Source organism: Protopterus annectens, chromosome 11.part0 (assembly GCF_019279795.1).
Source record: "Protopterus annectens isolate FY-2018-M chromosome 11.part0, PAN1.0, whole genome shotgun sequence".
In the NCBI taxonomy this organism is placed as follows: Eukaryota; Metazoa; Chordata; order Ceratodontiformes; family Protopteridae; genus Protopterus; species Protopterus annectens.
In genome coordinates, this window is record NC_056745.1 from 545,636,277 (window position 1) to 545,656,617 (window position 20,341).

At 41.8% G+C, this 20,341-nt stretch overlaps 1 protein-coding gene across 2 annotated transcripts in view; it reads left to right on the forward strand.

The window, feature by feature from the left end:
- Window positions 1-20,341, forward strand: part of LLPH (LLP homolog, long-term synaptic facilitation factor) — a 264,175-nt gene that overhangs the window by 183,658 nt on the left and 60,176 nt on the right. The gene's annotated exons all lie outside the window — the stretch shown is intronic.

Sequence of the window (20,341 nt, forward strand, 5' to 3'; positions counted from 1 at the left end):
GATATGGTATTAGCTTTATGGGTAAAGGATGACATCTTAAAATGATTCTCTGGACAGATTGGTATCCGATTTCCCCGAAAATCATCTTTCCTTTCGAATCGGAAAACACCAGTGTTGATTTTTGCAGACAAGCATCCAGTGCAGCACAAATAATCAACCCAGTGTTGTTTAAGAAGTTCAAAGGTTATAATTACTTTCCTTTTGAGTTTGTTAATGCAGTACTGGGTTCATGGTTTGTACTGCATTGGATGCTTTTTTTTTCTTGTCGTTGCACATTAGGCTGGCTGAGGAAGAGCAGCATGCATTTGTCAATGCCAAATATTAACTTGCAGTGACATTAGAGTTGTGATCTGCTTAGTGTAATACATGTGGTGATATACAAAGATGAAACAACAGTTGGAACTTTGTTGGAGTTTATTTTTTATGGTTAAGGACTAAAATACTAGTTGCTTAATTATGAGCTATTTATGAACAATGTCATCCTGTTACTATCTGTATGTTATATATGTGTACACACACACGTATGTGTGTGTGTGTGTGTGTGTATATATATATATATATATATATATATATATATATATATATATATATATATATATATATATATATATATATATATATATATATATATATATATATATATATATATACACACACACACACACACATATGTATGTATAGTATGTGTGTGTGTAATATATATATATATATGTGTGTGTATATAGATAGATATATACATGTATATGTATATATAGATGTATATGTATATATAAGTCTATATAGATATATATGTATGTATATATATATATATGTGTGTGTGTGTATATATAGATATTTATGTATATGTGTACATAAATATATATATATATAGATATATGTGTGTGTGTGTGTATATATATATATATATATATATATATATATATATATATATATATGTATATATGTATGTATATATAAAATAACTGGACATTATTCATAGATATCTAAGCACAAAATACTGACAAAATTGGAGTTAAACTAGGGAAGGGTTTATTCCCGTTTCCCCAGTGTTGTGTGACACTGGAGTTCATGTATGTAATTAGTAGGGTTTGTGGTAAAAGTAATCATCCAACATGGGGATGCAGGGGGGGGGCTTGCTTCCCTGGTAAAACAGTGACAGACTGTGGTTTGATTTTTGTCAGCTTTTTTCAATGGTTAGATGTCATGTTTTTCAATGTTTTTGAAGGCACGGCAAGCCTCTGCATCGCCATACCTCTACTAACCAACTCTGTGTTCGCACAACAGTGGTGAAAGGTCATAAACCCTTCCTTAATATAACTTCAGTTTTGTCAGTCTTTTTGTGTGTAGATGTTCTTCAGTTTAGATATTTTACTGTCTGTCTTACTCTTTTTGGATTATTTTATGTACACATACGTATAAGTTTGAGATTGTCAAACGTAAAATATCTAAAAGTGATGTTTCTTTGAAACAAGGGAGTAGGGATTGGAAAGCAGAATAGCGTTTTGAGTATTTTGGTAAAGGTTAGGTAAGATTATATGTGTTTTATGTTTGTGTGCATGTGTATTTTAGGGGGTAGATTCAGGGGTAAGGAGTTAGATTTTATTTTGTAGTTTGTGTGTGTCTCGTGATGGGTGACAGTGGTATGGAATTTTTTTTAAGGTAAGGTGTGGGGTTAGGGTTGGGGCAGGGTTAGAGTTAGCATGCATTACTGAGTTGATGTAGGAGGCAAAGGCAACCAGATATCATGTGGGTAACAATTTTGACAGAAGTAGTGAGTAGAAGAGATTGAACTCCTTTTCAGTACAAGGATCAGGTGATAGTGGGACGTCTGAGTGGCTTAGATTAAAAAAAAACAGAGTATGTTTATTGATAATTATAAAAGCATACATTTGTGGTTATCCCCTAAAGCATTTGTGTTAAAACTATTAAAGGAACTCTATTGTTGTGTTTTTGCATTCTCAAATCAATACAACAGAGAAACATTTTTATAATGATTTAACTCACTTTTCTTAGATGTCTGAGTAGACCAGTTGTTTTGCAGCTTTAATTATAAGGCTTTCATGACACCTTAGAATGTGTGTGTTTAGGTAGTATATGTGCGTGTGTATATAAAATCACAAGTGATCAAACTTGTTACATCGAACAATTAAATCATTGAGCATATAAAATATAGAAAGTTAACAGTTTGCCGAAGGAAAACACTTTTCTCTTGCGATCTGTCTCAGCACAGCTCCTAAAGAATGAGGCATACTGCCTCCACTCTACTAAAGGATTTACAGCACTGTAGAGACTCTACAAATGCTAAGCTATTTTTATTGTAGTTTTTATGCACTTGGTGACTGCTTAACTTTTACGTGATTTAACTGCCATGAATGTATTGAGCTACATTATACACTGCATTTTGCTGCTGCAATTCTTTGGCTGTAGTATAGACCAGATTCAGACCTGCTGAATCCTGTTCTGTTTGTTGATTGATAAGTAAAACCACGAGGTCTTTTTGCAGAGGCTCTCCTGTGCCCTCTGGGTAGGAGTGTACAGTTTGGGACAAATCCAGTTAAAGATTACTGGACAAGGGCTCAGTCTTGAGCTGTAGTATTGGATTGGGACAACTTCAGTTAAAGATTACTGGACCAGGGCTCAGTCTTGAGCTGTAGTATTGGATAATTTGATTTAAAGTGTTTGGTTTTTTTTTCTGTTTACTGTTTAAGCCCCACATTGTGTAAAGAGCACCGTCCTGCACTGCAGCGCAGAGGTAGTTACCCTTGGAGGTTATAGAGACAAACTTTTCTGCCTACAAATTTCCACTTAGTACTTAGCCATTGCTCCATCAGTGACTTATAGCAAGTGTGCTTCACTGGAATGTGATTCTTCTTCTTTCAGCTTTTCCTGGTTAGGGGGCGGCACAGCGGATCACCTGTCCGCTCATGATTGGCAGTGGAGTTTTACAGTGTCGAGTTGCCAGCCCAGCGCCCAACCTTCCACAGAAGGCACACACATGCACGCACTCATGCCTAGGGCCAATTTACAGTGTCCGATCCACCTACAGCATGTCTTTGGGATGTGGGAGGAAACCGGAGCACTTGGAGGAAACCCACGCGACCACAGGGAGGACATGCAGAATCCGCACAAAAGGCACCCCAGCTGAGGATTGAACCAGAGAACCTCTTGCTGTGAGGTGGCCACACTAACCGCTGCACCACCATGGCCACCCCTTCACTGGAACATGATAAACTCAGCTAAGCCCCTGGGGTACCATCACAGACCTTACCCACTAGCCCCTCTGAACTCTTCTCCTGTTTCCTACTTTTTCTGGTACCTCCTGTCCTCTGACTTTTTCTGACCACATTAAAACTTACCTAGCATTATGGATGGACAATCTCTCCACTGTTTCTGCAGCCATCCTGGTCGACATGGGCATCCTGGGACAATGTAGAAATTGCTTCGTACATTGATAACCCACTTCTTTTGGATTACACAAATTCAGTATGTGAGAGATGCATCTATATTAAAAACCTAGAATCCAGGCTGTCTCGCTCACCAGTCAGTACATCTGACACTAAGCAGGTTGTCAGCACACACACCACACCTTCTACACCATCTAAACCAACAACACATAAACCCACATATGCGGAGGTCCTTACCAGTAGCCTACCTAAACACCAGAGACCTCCCAGACAAAAGTACTCTGCACATAATACATCACATGTAAAACATAGAACACAACATCCCACACACCAGTGTCTCGTCAGAGAAGCCCCTTAAGGCGTAACACAAAACCTAACAGCTTATTCATAGGTGACTCTATTGTGAGACACAGTTGTCTGTCTCAGCAGATTGGATAAGGGAAAAGGTCATGGTCAGCTGTCTGTGTCGGGCACCAGGATTTGCCACATCACACATGTACTCAAGTGTCTCAACAGCATGTACTGTTATGACTCCGTCATAGTCCATGTTGGTGTGAATGACATGATACGTACCTCGCTAAACTATATGAACAGACACACGACAGAGCTCTCTGATTGTGTGCCTCAGACAGGAATGTCCCTAGCCTTAAGCAACATATTACCTTCACATAGGAAGATGCTGAAATACAAACAAAAAATTATTGAATTCAACAAGTTTCTGGTGTCATTCTAAGGGGATCCAGTACATGTCAGCCTGGGATGATATGGTTGATAGACCTCGATGCTTTGCCAAAGATGGTTTTCATCAGCAGATTTTCGGTTAATGGCTAAGGCTCTTGCCACCCATGTGCCTTTTTAGGTAATGTCACAAGAACAAAATTCACAGCTTTAAAATACCGTATAAAAACAACCTCAGGGTTATGCTGCTAAACACTAGGAGTCTAAACCTGAAACTGCACTCACTGGTAGCAGCCCTTAACTTGGAAAATGCTGACATTTGTGCATCACAGAGACCTGGTTTAAGGCTGTGGAAAGCACCCCAGTCATACCAGGTTATATTTCCTTCCATACATTCAGACCACAAACTGAAGGTGTGAGAACTAAAGCAAGTGGTTTATCATTTATCATTAAAACTACAACTTTAGATTGGTTATACAGCATGATGCATGATTCCCTGGAATTACTTAAAGTGCAACTGACTGTTGGTAAGACCCCTATTCAAATCATTACCAGCTATAGGACTCCCTCCATGAATCGGGACACCCACTCAGCTTACTTGGACCTGCTTGAATCTATCAAGATACAACTGAACACCCTAGTTTTGGGTGACTTTAATTACCCCTCCATCAGCTGGGTAAATTATTCATCATCTAACTCACTTGCCCAGAGGTTCCTGGATTTCGTCAACTCCAATGCCCTGTTCAGTAGGTTGATACACCCACTAGGTGCTCAAATATCCTGGACCTGGTGCTCACCAACATGGGGGACTGTTGCAACATGGGGAACTGTTGCTCTACCCCCAGTGTACTGCCCTCCCTGGTGTGGTCTGACCATAAAACAATCTCATTAGAAGTAACTGTAACATGAGACCCCCCCCCCCCACCAGCCAATTACAACCTCTTACGTAACGGCATAACTAGCTTCAAAACCCTTCCCCTCATAGATGGAATGGATGGGTTTATACACCAATGCCTTAACAGACATCTGTACAATTGTATTGACTGTGCCATACCTGACAGGGCCAAAGTAAAATCTTCAAGGAATATCAAACCTGCCTGGTGGACTTCAGCCGTTAACAGGCTGTACAATAAGAGAAAGAAACTGCTGTCTTAAGACTAGGAGGGAAAGGTCTAAAAAACTGGAAACTCTCCCTCATCAACTTAAACAAGCAACTAAGACTCTTTGTTAAGTCCTTAAAAGCCAATTACGAATCCAAATTAGCTTCCCAAACTAAGGATAACCATAAGGCATTCTTTAGTTACATCCAAAACCTCAAAGGAAAGTCCCAGATTTACAGTAAACTAGTACTCAGTGGTACTACATATACAGAACCTGTGGATATAGCAAACCTGCTGGCTGACGGGTTCAGTAAAAATTTCTCTCCCCTGTCCCCATCACACATACCCCTAAGCATTCTTACCACCTGTCCGCCACCTAGAATCTGTAAGGAGCAGGTCTTAAACGTCTTCTCCAAGGCCAAAAACACAGCCTCTGTAAAACCAGATAAGATCCCAGGCTGTGGTTTACACGGGTTAAAACAGGAGTTAGCAGCTCCACTGGGTGCTCTCAATCACAGCCTAAGCACTGGCTTTGTCCAAGAGAAATGGAAAACTGCTACCGTTATCCCTTTGCACAAAGGGGGTGCATCCACTGACCCCGTAAACTATAGACCCATTAGATTAATCAGCTTTATCTGCAAGGCCAATGAGTGAATCACTTTAAGGGGGTCCTAATGGAGAGATGAAAAGTCAGCAAGCAAAGGAGAGTAGTAGTGCTGAAATTGAATTCATCCTCAAGTCTTGGTGAGTACCTTCACAAGGTGGACCCTGTTTTTCACAAATTCTCACCAAGGTGACACTGATATATAGACTGTATTTATAGCATATATCATGGACAAAAGTAAGTCAAAAACAAAAAAAGGTAGCTAGGTGCACAAGACCCAGGATAAAAAGTGCCCTATCCTGGTAGGCACACTGGTGCCAGGACCGGAAAAAAATGACAGTGTAGAATCCTCAAAGTACGGAAACATTCCTGCAATGAGGCCAGGCCCAGGGGGAGGATGGCCCCCTTGTTGTAAAAGGAAGTAGCAGTCCACAAAAATCACAAAAACTGTTAGGCCAAAGAAGAGCCATAAAGACAATAGAGTGGACTATTGAGTATAAGAAAGACATTATATATTGTTACTATTATGTAAAAAGCTCAGAATTTCCAGACACAAGATATACAAAATGATTAAGAGAGAAATTAGAGGAAAGAAAAATACTTCTGCAAGAAAAGCTTCAAATAAAATTTTGTGTTCATTAATATAACGGATTTTTGAAAAAATAGTATAAAAATCAAGAAACTTTGATCTGTTTGGGAAGAGAAACATCTGAGGAAGTGTGAAAATATAAACAAAACCTAGCGATATTTGAAAAATATAAAAAAGAAATATGGACATGGGAAAGAAAGAGATTGATTTGATATGGTGCAATATTTATGCAAAGTAGAAAGCCAAGTTAACTAATATAGAGAAGGCAGCATCTAGATATGGAGAAGTTCACAGTAAAAAAAATTAATATCACAAAGATGGAATGTGGAAAAGAAGATTAGTAAAGCAGAAGTTAAAGAAATAGAAGTTGAAGTTATGGAGTGCCTGCGAAGTTAAGGATTTAATGTAGAAAGTCTAACACAGACTACATCAAAGCATGATGGAGTGAGTCCACAGAATAAGGAGAAGCAAGAAGAGGTTATGCAGCACCTGCAAAAAGAAGGATTCAGTATAGAAAATCCAATAGAGAAAGCACCACAACAGGATAAAGCAATGAATATCCAGATTAAGGGGAAACCAGTGGAATAGGAAGCAATTGGTCAGGTGCCATATCAAGATATTTTGGAGCCTTCCACAGGAAACCAGTATAAACGTTCACTTGAAGGAAAGGAACAGAAAACTGTGGAAACGCTGATGCAGTCAATGTTGAGGAGTGGTAGGTCAGTGAGTTCCCATATGACAGAGCAACAGATGGCACAAGATGAAGTCGAAGAGAAGATGCCACAGGAAGATGCTATAGAACTTTCTGTAGAATGCCATTAGGAAACGGAAAACAAGGGATGTGCCCTCAGTTTGGAAGAAAATGAGGTAAGAGAAGAGTTGCTTGATTTTAATAGACATGGATAGATATATTAATGAGAGAAAGACTACAAAAGGTCAATAAAACCCAAAATGCAAGAAGTCTGATAAAAGAAATTAATGCAGTAATTAGGACTGTCCATAGAGATCCATGTGATATAACAGAAGTGAACAGGGTATATTACTGTGCAGCTAAATTAATAACTGATCAAGTTCTACCAGAAGAACACAGGGTAGTGAGGGAAAGGAAGGGGAGAAATTGAATACCATCATGGAAGTATCGAATAGAGAAAACTGTAAAGCAATTAAGACAAGAAGTGTCACTGTTAGAAGAGTATAGAATAGGGAATAGTTCAATAAAAATACTGAGATAGATAGATGTGATTAAAGCAATGCACAGTATTAGAACAGACCAGGATCTATCATGCACTATCGCAAATAAACTAAAAATTTCAGCACAGGTGGAACAACTTAGAAGATGCACAGATAAATATAAGGGAAAAGTACAAAATAAGTAATTTACTGATGACCCAAAAAGTTTTATAGAGAATTGGAAAGTAAGGTAAAAGGAATTGAAAGACTGCCAAAAAAAATACATTTTTGAGAAGTATCTATGAAGATCCTGTGGAACACAACAAAGATGCTAAATGGATAGAAAAAGTAAAAGAAAGAATAAGAAGTTTAAAGGTACAGGATGTGAAATGGGATGAAGTAACAGCCAGAGAAATTGAAACAAAGTTAAGAAAAGCCTCTAACTGGAACACCCCAGGCCCAGATGCAATACCTAACTTTTGGTTAAAAGTATTAACATCTTTGCACGAGGTTTCCCACTCCAGGGGCTTGGGAACAGCGTTGAACCCAGTCTACAAGCAGCCACCTTTATATTGTCGACTGACTTGCAAGTGTAGGTTCCCAGTTGCATTTGCATTGTAGTTGGACTTCATTGTTTTTTAATTCATGCAACTACACATTTTGTAAACTAGTGGCACACACACTCCCTGGGTCATGCTCCAGATGTTCATCGTGTTTCACTGTTGCAGTGATTACACTTGGGTTATCCTGTTGGCAGGCTACCCGCAGTTTGCCTGAATTCCAAAGTCTTGGTCTGGCGTCGGTTGCTGTCGCCTCTTCCCTGACGTCAGTGCGCCAGGGGTATAAAAGATGCAGCCGATGCCATTTTCTTCGGTCTTTCTTGCCACGCGGTGCCCGAAGCAAAAGCAGTTCGCAAGTGCTGGTCGCCCGACTCCTGAGATTTTCGAAATCGAATTTCAGATCCGAAGTCTTCATTAAAGCTAAGTACCCCATTGGGGAAACTTTTTTCTTGCTCCAGACCGATGTCAGAAAAAGTTAACAGTTGTATTTCTTGTGGGAAGCAAATACCTCATAAGGATTTTCACTCTTACTGCATTCCTTGCCTAGGCCCGGACCACGACATTGCTTGTTGTCAGTTTTGTGCTAGATTTAACCAATGCGCTATTAAGCGTCGGTACGATTTTGCCTTTCATTACTTCGGCCGAAGATTCAATTATAAAAATCCACAACTTACAAATTAATGAACTGTTTAAAATAGCCAACCAGGTCGCAATAAGAGCAATGCTTCAAGAAATAAAAATTGAAGTCACAATTTAATGAACGAAGTATAAAGTGAGCGTAAAATCCAATACACGCTTTCGGCAAGACTATTGTCCTACCTTCATCAGACAAACAAGTGTAATGATACCAATTAACAATATTTTACGCTCACTTTATACTTCGTTCATTAAATTGTGACTTCAATTTTTATCTCTTGAAGCATTGCTCTTATTGCGACCTGGTTGGCTATTTTAAACAGAAGATTCAATTATACAATGCCGGCGGAACAACTGACAACCGGAGTTTATAAAAAACACAAGGATAAAGACAAGGACAGGTATCTGAGGTCCAAAACCGACGATGAGGCTTCCGCTAAGGTAGTCGTCGGTTCGCCAGTTCTCAGTGAGGTGCTTTCGCAGCCCCTGACACCCGCTACCTCTGAGCCACAGACCACTTCCAATTCCCACGTGGAGCCGACTGGACCTCTGGAAACTCGAATGTATTGAATCCTCGGAAACTATTCCCTCAGATGGGTCCGGAGCCGCTGTGCAGGCATCGGCTTCTGAGGGTGTTTTCAGACCTACACAGTTATATGTAAAGCCATCTTCAGCTTCAAAGCCAAAGACTAAAGCTGCTCTAAAGACAAAGAAACAAGTACAGCATTCTACAGGACAGACTTCCATGCCTAAAAAACAGATGCTCAAAATGGCCGAAGACCTTATTACTTTGATCAGGGGTTCCCATCCCCCTCCTGATAAGAGGCCTAGGCAAGAGACGGAATATGAATCTTCAGATCAGGTTTTCATTTCCTCTGATTCCTCCCCTGATCAGGAATACTCTCTTCCTCCCTATGAGGATTCTGATGCTGAAGAATCTATTCCTTCAGCTTCTCCTCCAGATTACTCCTTTGGGAAAACCCTGCATACCATGAGGGAGCACTTTCATTGGGAGAACCAGGATTATTCAGAATCTAAAAAAAAGGCTCAGAGATTTTCTTTTACTTCCTCAGCACAGGCCCCTTGCTATTCCCCCTGTTCTGGACATTGTACACGAGGTTTTCTCAGAGTCCTGCCTGTCTCCAGACTCTATACCCCCTGCACCTGTTAAGCCAGACAGATACTACAGGGTCCCAGAGTCCCATAAATTTCTATACAAAAACCCTGCTGCTGACCCAGAAACCATATCTCAGGGTCCTAAGGGAGTCAAGGCTTCCACTGCTAAAAACCCTGTTCCCTCTGATAGAGATTCAAGGGCACTGGACAGATGGGGGAAAAAATTTTACACTTCTGCTACTTTGGCTGTAAGGGCTTTTGTCAATTTCATATGCTTAAATATCAGCAATACTTAATGTCACTGTTAAGACAGAAAATGTTGACTAACTCTGAATGTCCAGAAAACAAGGAAATGCAGGATTTATTGCATGCAGCTGAACAAGTGGGAAAACATACTTTGCAATGTGGTTTTGATTCTTTGGAGGCCTCTTGTAGGGCCGCTGTAACGGGTTCTGTGATTAGGAGGCATGCTTGGTTAAAGGAACAGAATCTTGCCTGATCATGTTAAAGCAAAATTATTAGATGCTCCATTACAGCATGATACTTTGTTTGGTGTTAAGGCAGAAGAGGTGTTGAAGAAAATGGAGGACAAAGCGAAATCTATGCAGACAGTTAAGGATTTCTTACAGGTACAGCCACCCAGATTTAGCAGGAACTGGCCTTCAAAAAATTGGTCCTTTCCAGCGTCAGATAGGCCACAAAGAGGCAGATACAGACACCCTAGAGGCAGATCCCAGCCCCAAGGCTCATACAGGCCTAAACAATGGGGTGCTTCTACCTCCAAAAGCAGAGAAGACAAATCTCAACCTTATAGGAAACAGTCCCAATGACTTTCCTCTACCAGTACCAAGCACTTATCTTGTGGCGGCTCCCTTAGGGGGAAAACTAGCACTTTTTCAACAAAACTGGCACATGATCACCCAGGACAAATGGGTCTTGTATATAGTGCCTCGGGGTTACAGGTTCCACTTTCACACCCTGCCAAAGGCAAAAGGCATGCCAGACCTGCCACACAATCAATGGGCAGAGGCACAAAAGCAAGTTTCATCCCTCATGGACATGAGGGCCATTCAGTGAGTATCACTGCAGGAATAGGGACAAGGATTTTATTCACGACTTTTCTTGGTACCCAGAAAGGACAAAGCCTGGAGACCAATACTGGACCTGTCTATTCTAAATAATTTTCTGGACGTTCCAAAATTCAAAATGTTGACTCTACAGCAGCTTCTGCCCATGCTGGGCAAGAAGGCTTGGCTTGTAACCTTGGACCTAAAAGAGGCATACCTGCATGTCCCAATCAGACAATCTTGCAGAAGATACCTCAGATTCATAGCTGGCTCAATGCACTACCAATTCTCTGCACTGCCCTTTGGCTTACCTACTGCGCCCAGGGTCTTCACAAAATGCCTGGCACCAGTAATTGCTTTTTGCAGACAAAGAGGAATTCAAATATATCCCTACTTGGACAACTGCCTTATTCAAGCAGAGAACAAGGACATTCTACTAAAGCATCTGGCGTTTGTAAAAAGATTGCTAATTTGCTTAGGGTACACAGTAAACGAAAAGAAATCAAAACTAGTACCCTCTCAAGAGATAATATTCCTGGGTGCAGGCTTAAATACAACTACCCAGATGGCTTATCTGACGCCAGACAAACAAAGGCAACTGACTTCTTACTTTGAAATGTTGGCAACAAAAACCCAGTTATCTGCAAGAAAAAGTCTGCAGGCTTTGGGCTTCATGGCATCTTGCATTCTGCCAATTCCATATGCAAGACTGCATATGAGGAAACTACAATGGTATCTAAAAAGTGTTTGGACTCAACATTGCCACAGCCCGGAAGCACTAATTACCCTCAATCCCTGCCTGCAACAGGAGTTTCAATGGTGGGCACAGGCCTGTCACCACAACAAGGGACAGCCTTTCACTTTACCCACTGCCAGGCAGACAATAACAACAGATGCATCAGATTATGCCTGGGGGGCCCACATGGAAGGAAAATGTATTCAGGGCACATGGCCCACAAGCCAAATGCATCTTCATATCAACCTAAACGAAATGCTGGCTGTCCAGAATGCCCTGACAGCTTTCAAGGATCTGCTTCATCCAGGACAACTGCTGATAAAGACGGACAATACTACAGTGATGTGGTACATAAACAGGCAGGGAGGCACGCATTCCTACCAACTCTGCAGACAAGCCATGATTTTGTGGAACACAGCATTGACTTATCAAGTACACCTGCAAGCACAATTCCTGCCAGGAAAGACAAATACTCTGGCAGACGAACTAAGCAGAAGCCTCATGGATCCTCACGAGTGGAAACTAGATCCACAAATCTTCAGCGTAATAACAAGGAAATGGGGATGCCCAGACTTAGATCTATTTGCCTCCCCTCACAACTGCCAACTATAGAGATTTTGCACAAAGACTTATTACAAGCTAGCATGGAAAGCGGATGCTCTATCATTCAGCCGGAAAAACCTTACAGTATATGCCTTTCCTCCACTACCTCTCCTCCCCAAGGTACTCCTAAAGGTCAGACAAGAGAAGCCAAAAATGATGCTGATTGCCCTAGACTGGCCACGCCAGCACTGGTACCCAATCCTAAAGAGCTTGTCTCAAGGCCCAGCCTGGACATTGCCTCAAATTCCTCATTTACTGACCCAACAAAGCAATCAGATACTGCACAGCCAACTCAGAACCCTAAATCTGGCTGCATGGCGGATAATGTAACCATTCAGAACACACCTCTCTCCAAAGCAGTTATGGATGTTATTCTGGAGGCCAGGAGGCCCAGCACCAGAAAATCATATACAGAAAAGTGGAAGAGATTCTGTGCTTGGAACCAGGCACAAGGAATTGACATGCTTGTACCAAATATTCCTCTGATTTTACAATACCTAACTGAGATGCTGGACAAAGGCCTACCCTTTTCATCGATTAAGATCCATGCCTCTGTCATTTCAGCTCATTACAATACGGACCCACCTATTTTTTCACATCCACTACTAAGGCAGTACCTCAGAGGGGCCAAAAACATAAGACCCCCAAGAAGAGCACCAATACCTGCATGGGACCTCAACTTTGTCTTGGAAAAACTCACGCTGCCTCCTTTTGAGTCAGCCAATACAGCTGAGATAAAGTTCTTATCATGGAAAACAGCTCTGCTCTTACCAATAACTTCAGCAAGAAGAGTCTCAGAGTTACAGGCACTAATGGCGGTTGAACCTTTCATAATTTTCCATCCGGACAGGGTTTCTCTGAGGTCAAACCCAACATTTATGCCTAAGGTAGTGTCCAGTGTGGCTCTTAATCAAACAATTCACTTGCCCACCTTTTATCCAAACCCTGCTTGGACAAAACTAAAGCTTTCAGAAAGTCTGAGCAACTCTTACTGGCATATGCTGCAGGATATCAAGGAAAAGCAATCTCAAAGCAGACTATTTCCAAATGGATAGCCCACTGCATTTGTTTCTGCTGTTCTCAACATGGCAAATCAGGCCACACTCAACCAGAGCAGCAGCTACTTCAGCAGCCTTCCTCAGAGGAGAACCAACCAAGGACATTTTGGAGGATGCAACTTGGACTTCAGTGCACACTTTTACAAAGCACTACCACTTACCTCTTTATTCTAAATCCAGAGCAGGCTTCGCCACTGCAGTTCTGCAGGGCCTCTTAGCCTCTCCTAATTCTATTTAGGCCCAGCCACCCAACCTCAGCTTTGGGATTCAACCCAAGTGTAATGACTTCAACAGTGAAACACGATGAACATAGTACAGTTGTGTACCTACCATAAATGTAGATGTTCGAGTGTATTCACTGTTGCAGTCCAGGTTACCCATCCACCATCCCCCTTTCTTTGCTGGGACTTATCTGTACTTCTCTATTCTATACAACCTATGTGGTGTATTTGCTTGTAGATGAAGATTATGTTTTATTTTAGTGCATGCTCTTTTATTGGCATAATTTCTTAGCCTACCCTTTGGGGGCACCTGACATCTGGGGCAAGAAAAACTGAAGAAAATGGCATCGGCTGCATCTTTTATACCCCTGGTGCACTGACATCAGGGAAGAGGCGACAGCAACCGACGCCAGACCAAGACTTTGGAATTCAGGCCGACTGCGGGTAGCCTGCCAGCAGGATAACCCAAGTGTAAGGACTGCAACAGTGAATACACTCGAACATCTACATTTATGATAGGAACTTTCTACTCCCTTCCACAGTAGGCCTCCTGACTCCCATAACATTTACATCTCTATCCCTTCGCTATTGCAAACTTTGTACTAACTTGTTTGCCAGTCGCCTTCTATGTAGTACCCCCTACAGGCGAGCATAGTGTAGAAAGGACACTTTTTCTAACCCAGTCCCTTATATCAGAATATTACGCTGTGGAGCTAGAACTTCTGTAAGCTGCGTAATATAACTAGCTACTCAGAACAAATTCCTTTTAGGTCAGTCTGGTATCAGCCACATAAGCTGTTGTTTTACTAACCTGAGACAAGGCAATTCCTGCTATTTTTTTCACCATAATAGATTGGCTATTTCAGGGTGTAAACTCCAGTACTCTGCTAAATCCGCTGCGTTCGCCCTCGCTCCGCTCAGGCTCACTCTGCTTCCCTACCCTACCCCACATTCCCACCCACCCCCACTTACCTCTAATTTATACTCAACCCAACCACACCTCTTCCCACCCACTTAACAAGTATTCTAACCCAATCCAAACCTCACCCCTCTCCACTTTCACACCAACACACCACTCCCAGCCTTAACCCAACCACAACTGTTCTCACCCACTTTACAAGTATTCTAACCCACCCCCAACCTCACCCCTCTCCGCCTTTACACCAAGACACCAGCCCAAGCCTCTCTCAAATACTCTCTACTCTTCTACCCCCATAATACTTAGCATCCATTTCTCTAACTGCTTACTAACCAATACTCTCTTAATCCTTCTTCTCTACGTTTCCCTCAATTCCACCACACTCCACATATACTGTATTAAACATATCTATTCTCCAACACTTCCAATAACTACCTGTAACCTTCTGACCCACACTTTCTCTGACATCGGCTCACAACTATATAATAATTCTACCTGCCTTCTTGCTTCCTTCAAACACATACAGATCTATTCTAAATACCCCTGCATCCAGACATGGTAAACTAACAAACTAAAACTTCTTATGCTATACTCCATCACAAAAATCAAATTTCATGCTGACATCCATCCCAACCCAGGTCCCAACAACACCCCTTCCCCTCACCTCACCTTACTCTTCTCACTCCCATTCACACTCCCACCCACACCCCCCCACTCCACAAAACCTGCAACTCTGACCTACTATTCACCAGTTTCAATCTTCGTAGCATAATTAACAGAACTAGTGAATTCCATACCACCTTAGCCACATACCCCCTGACATTGCACTAATAACAGAAACCTGGTTAAAGCCCCACATCAAGGATAATGAGATCACCCCATATGGATATAATATTATTAGACTAGATGGAATAAACAAAAGAGGCAGTGGAGTAGCTGTACTATTTAAGGACAACCTTAAAGTTGAACAACTACACTGCTGCCCACCTGACCTACCCAACTCTGACACTCTAGCCACATGTCTTGTAATAAACCCAAACAAAATAATTATCATAGCTTCTTACCTCCCTCCAGGCAACAACCTGTATATTGTTGAAGGTCTGCTATCGTGGGCTTCCACCAATTTCAACCAAGAAACTAATATTCTCTGTGACTTCATCCTCAATTGGCAATCCTCTGCATCCAAAAACCCATCTAATTTCCTCCATCTCTACAACTTCACCCACACCATAAATTTCCCAACTCACACTGACAAACACATAAATAGAAAGTCTACATTAGACTGGATACTAACCAGTAAACCCAACCTAAGCTACATATCCGGATGCCTTCCAGACTCTCTCAGCGACCATTTACCTACATTTCTATACAGAAAATGGGTACATACACAAAGCAACATTTCCCATAAATACTTCTGTTGTTTAAAAAAAAAAATTCTCCCCCACAGCTTTTAACAATATCCTCCAACAGTGAGATTGGACCCCGCTTAAAAATCTCCAGCTAGACCTAGCTGTACAATTCTTCAACTCCACCTTCCTTAAAATACTCAATAATCCAACCCCAACTAAGAAAGTATGCACAAAATCCAAGCCTCTTCCCTGGTTAACCAAAGATACCAAACAAATACTTAAACTAAGGGATAAAGCATGGTCAACTTACCATACCACCAAACACATATCAAAACTTTCTACCTATAAACAACTGTGGAATAAAGCAAAAACAAAACTATCAAGGCAGACAAGCAATTGTACTTCCAAACTTGCCAGCAACAACACCTAAAAAACCCCAGAAAATTCTGGGATAACATCAACTATCTCCTTAGCCCAGGTCGCACCACTACCCCAACCCCAGTCAGAACTAGCAACTCTGCTCTCATTGCAACTCAATTCAACTCCCACTTCATAAACTCCATAACCTCCCTTCTAGGCAATCAACCTAATACACACCTCTCACTCTTCCCACCACTACGTCTGAAAATCCAACCACTTCTCCTTCACATCCATTCAAACAAGTTACATAAAATCTCTCCTGGCTAAACTTAAACCGTGCTGTCTGGCTGCCGATCAGCTCCCTAATGAATTTCTAAAAATTGCTGCCCCATGTATTGCTTACCCCATATCAATCTTGATTAACCGATCTACTGCTGAACACTGTGTCCCACTTCTGTGGAAAATATCCCACACCATCCCACTCCACAAAGGAGGACCTTCCAAAGACCTAACAAACTTCCGACCTATAGCCATTCTATCCCCCCTAGCTAAAATCTTAAAAAAATGCATCCACAAACAACTCCTTAACCACTTCCTCAGCACCAATCTCTTATCAAACTCACAACACGGCTTCAGACCTAAACATAGTACTTCTGCTCTAATCATTTTTAGTAACACCATTGTCAATCATCTAAACGAAGGCCAGGTAGTCTCCTCCATCTTTCTTGATATGCCAAAAGGCTTTTACACTGTTTCTCATCAGCTTCTACTTAAACTCACATCCTATGGCCTCAACTCATCATCTCTGTCCTCTTTTCCAAGCTATCTTTCTAATCGGCAGCAAGCTACCAAATGGCAAAACACTCTTTCCCCCCTCCTTCCCATCTCTGTGGTGGTGCCCCAAGGTTCTATACTTGGCCCTCTCCTCTTTATCTTATTCAAACACGACCTATACTCAGCAGCCGACCAAACCACCATTGTCCATTACTCTGCCCCCTCACCCTTAGATCTCCAATTAAAAATGCAGTCATATTTCCAAAACCTAGAAAAGTACTTGTCTGAGCATCAGTTAATTCTAAACCCTAATAAGACCAAATTAATAATCCCTGAAAGTAAAAAAAATCCAAACCATCCCAGTCCTCTCTATCAATCCTCTCCTCAAACGGAACCAAAATTTTCCCTGCAACTCATACTAAACTTCTAGGAGTAACTATTGGAGAAAATCTAACTTTTGATAAACATATCTCCTTGACAATCAAAAAAGTTCACATCAAGCTTGACACCTTATATAGAGCCAGGCCATACCTTACCCACAATGCCAGGCTGGCCACTGCCCGGTCGCATCTGCTTCCTCCCCTCCTCTATGGATCTCATATTCTCACTAACCTTTGCAAATCTGACCTAAATAATTTAGAATCGTGTTATAACAAAATTGCTAAGTTTGCAGCAAATGCCCCACACAGGACACACCACTGTACTGTGCTCTCACAGCTAAACTGGTTAGAACTCCCCAACCTTTTAGTTCTCAACCAGCTTACTGTGGTCCACAAGTTAATTCACCAACCCATGAACTGTCCTGCTCTCTCCAGTCTTGTCCAACCTTATCACAATCTCAGGCCTCTCAGATAAACTAACACTCAAGGTCACCCACTCCTGCAACTAGGTGACTGTCTTTATTCCAGTAAAATTACCAAACTTTGGAATACCCTCCCTCAAACCATCACAACAATTCCTCACATTCATGCATTCAAGCTACTACTGCATATCTACCTAGCTAATCATTGCCTTTTCCCCTGCCATTCTCCAGGCTAAATCCTCTTATTCCCCATCCCACCATCTCCCTACTCTACAATGGTCTCCATCCTCTTAGTACAACTTCTCTCTGATCGCTACTATTAAATCTTGGTACGTAGCTTGCCACCTCTCAGAATGGTGTTTGGCACCTCTGTTTATACATTTGTCCAGATTTGTGTACGCACGGGCTCTGCAATTCAAGACTGTTCTACCTACAATTGCTTGCTTAGCATTCTAAGTTGTGTATTATGTTATTTGTCTTCTACCATGATTATTTACTAGTCTGTTCTCATGTCAGTATTTGTCTTTTATACCATGATTATTTACTATGATTATTTATAGGTTCATAGGTAGGTACTAGGCTATTGGCCCTAGGGCCTATACAAGCCTAGCCAAAAAGGTACCCTGGCTTTTGCCATCCAAGAAAATTATTTTCCTGTGCCCCTGTCAAGCAGAACCACAGAAGTGATCCCCGGGGTGAATTTCCTATTACCCATCCAGTCATCAAGATTTTTCTTGAAGAGTGCTAATGAGGAGCTCTGTTTGACATAGATAGGTAGTCTGTTCCAGAGTATGGGAAGTCTCTGGGACAGGAATCTATCCCTCCATCATGTTCTGTTTATTGTGGTGACAAGGTTTAGGTCCCTAGAGCAAGTAGCTCGGAGGGATTGGGATTTATTTAAGTGGAGCATGTCCAACAGCTCTGGGTTTGACATAGCTTTATATATTAGGCAGAGATCGCCTCTGAGTAGGCGATATGCGAGGGAGTAAAGCTGGAGTTTTTTGAGTCGGTCTGCGTAGGGCATCTGTTTGAGGCCAGTAATCCTCTTTGTGAGGTATTTCCGCGGCCTTTCCAATTGTTGTAGATGTCTTGTGAGGTACATAACAAAAGGAGCGTTGTACTCTATAATGGGTCTAATGAGTGATGGGTAGAAGGGAACAATGACCTCTTTTTTTTTCTGGATGAGAAACCTTTTGTGATGTGTGCCTTGTAGAAGGATTTCCTGACCACTGTGGCGATGTGATTATCAAAGGAGAGACTACAGTCCACCTGTGTCCCAAGGTCTCTTATCACACTTTCGGTGTTAAGTAGACTACCGCCTATGTGGTAGTTCATGGGTACAGAGTTTTTACCAAAGGGGATGACAATGCACTTTTTGGCATTGCGCTTGAGACCATGGCTTTGACACCAGGCATCTGTTTCAGTGAGGCCCTTTTGTAGGATGCCCACATCGTTAGGGCTTTCGATCATGGCTCCTAGTTTGCAGTCATCTGCGAATTTAGTTAGCCAAAGACCTTCTGTGTTAGTTTGTACTTCAGAGAAGTAGATACCAAACAGGAGAGGACCCAGGACTGAACCCTGTGGTACTCCATTTTTCACTGGTCTGAAGTCTGATTTGGAGTTTGCTACTTTCACAGTGTGGGTTCTCTCAGTAAGCCAGTTGGCAACCCATCTTGTGACATAGGGATTTATACCTAGTTTAGTGAGTTTATCTATAATTCCAGAGTGGGGAGTGGTGTTGAACGCCTTGGCGAGATCTAGATACGCTGTGTGAACCACCTTACCCTCATCTATGGCATTGTTGACTGCTTCAAAGAAGTCTATCAGGTTTAGGATACATGATCTGCCTTTTACAAACCCAAACTGTGTGGGGTCCAGAGTTTGGAGATCTCCAATGTCTTTGTTTATGAGTTCCATGATGATACGTTCCATGGCCTTGCAGACCAGGCTCATCAGGCTAATGGGGCAGTATTTCCCAGGGTCTGTTGTGGCCCCACCCCTTTGTGGAGTGGGATAACCGTCATGTTGCACCATTCAATAGGCACAAAGCCTGAGGTGAGGCTATGATTGAACATGGTACTTAGGTGGGGTGCCAGTTCATTCTGTAGTTCGTGTAGAAGGCAGCCTGGAATGTTGTCAGGTACAAGGATGCTGTGTTCTTGGCTTTGGAGAGTGAGGTTTTTACCTGTGCAGCCGTGATTACAGGAACTTTGCATTCTTCCGGTAAAAACATGGGCCCTTTAGGGGGTGAGAGGTAAAGTTAGCACTGAACCTGTCTGCCAGGATGTTGGCAATATCAGTTGGTTCTGTATATTTAGTGTCATTGTGCTGTAACTCAGAGCAGATCTGAGTGTTGCCATTGAGATTCTTGACATAGCTATAGAATGCTTTGTGGTTGTCTTTAGAATCAGTGGCAATTTTGTTTTCATAGCTAGCTTTGGAGGATTTTATGAGGGATCTCAGCTTCTTACTGAAGCTGACCAGGGAGTTCCTCCAATCATGGGATTTTACTCTTTTTTGCAACAGTTACTTCTATTGTAGAGATTGTTTATGGCAGAAGACCACCAGATTGGCTTCCTTTTTTTGGAGGATAGC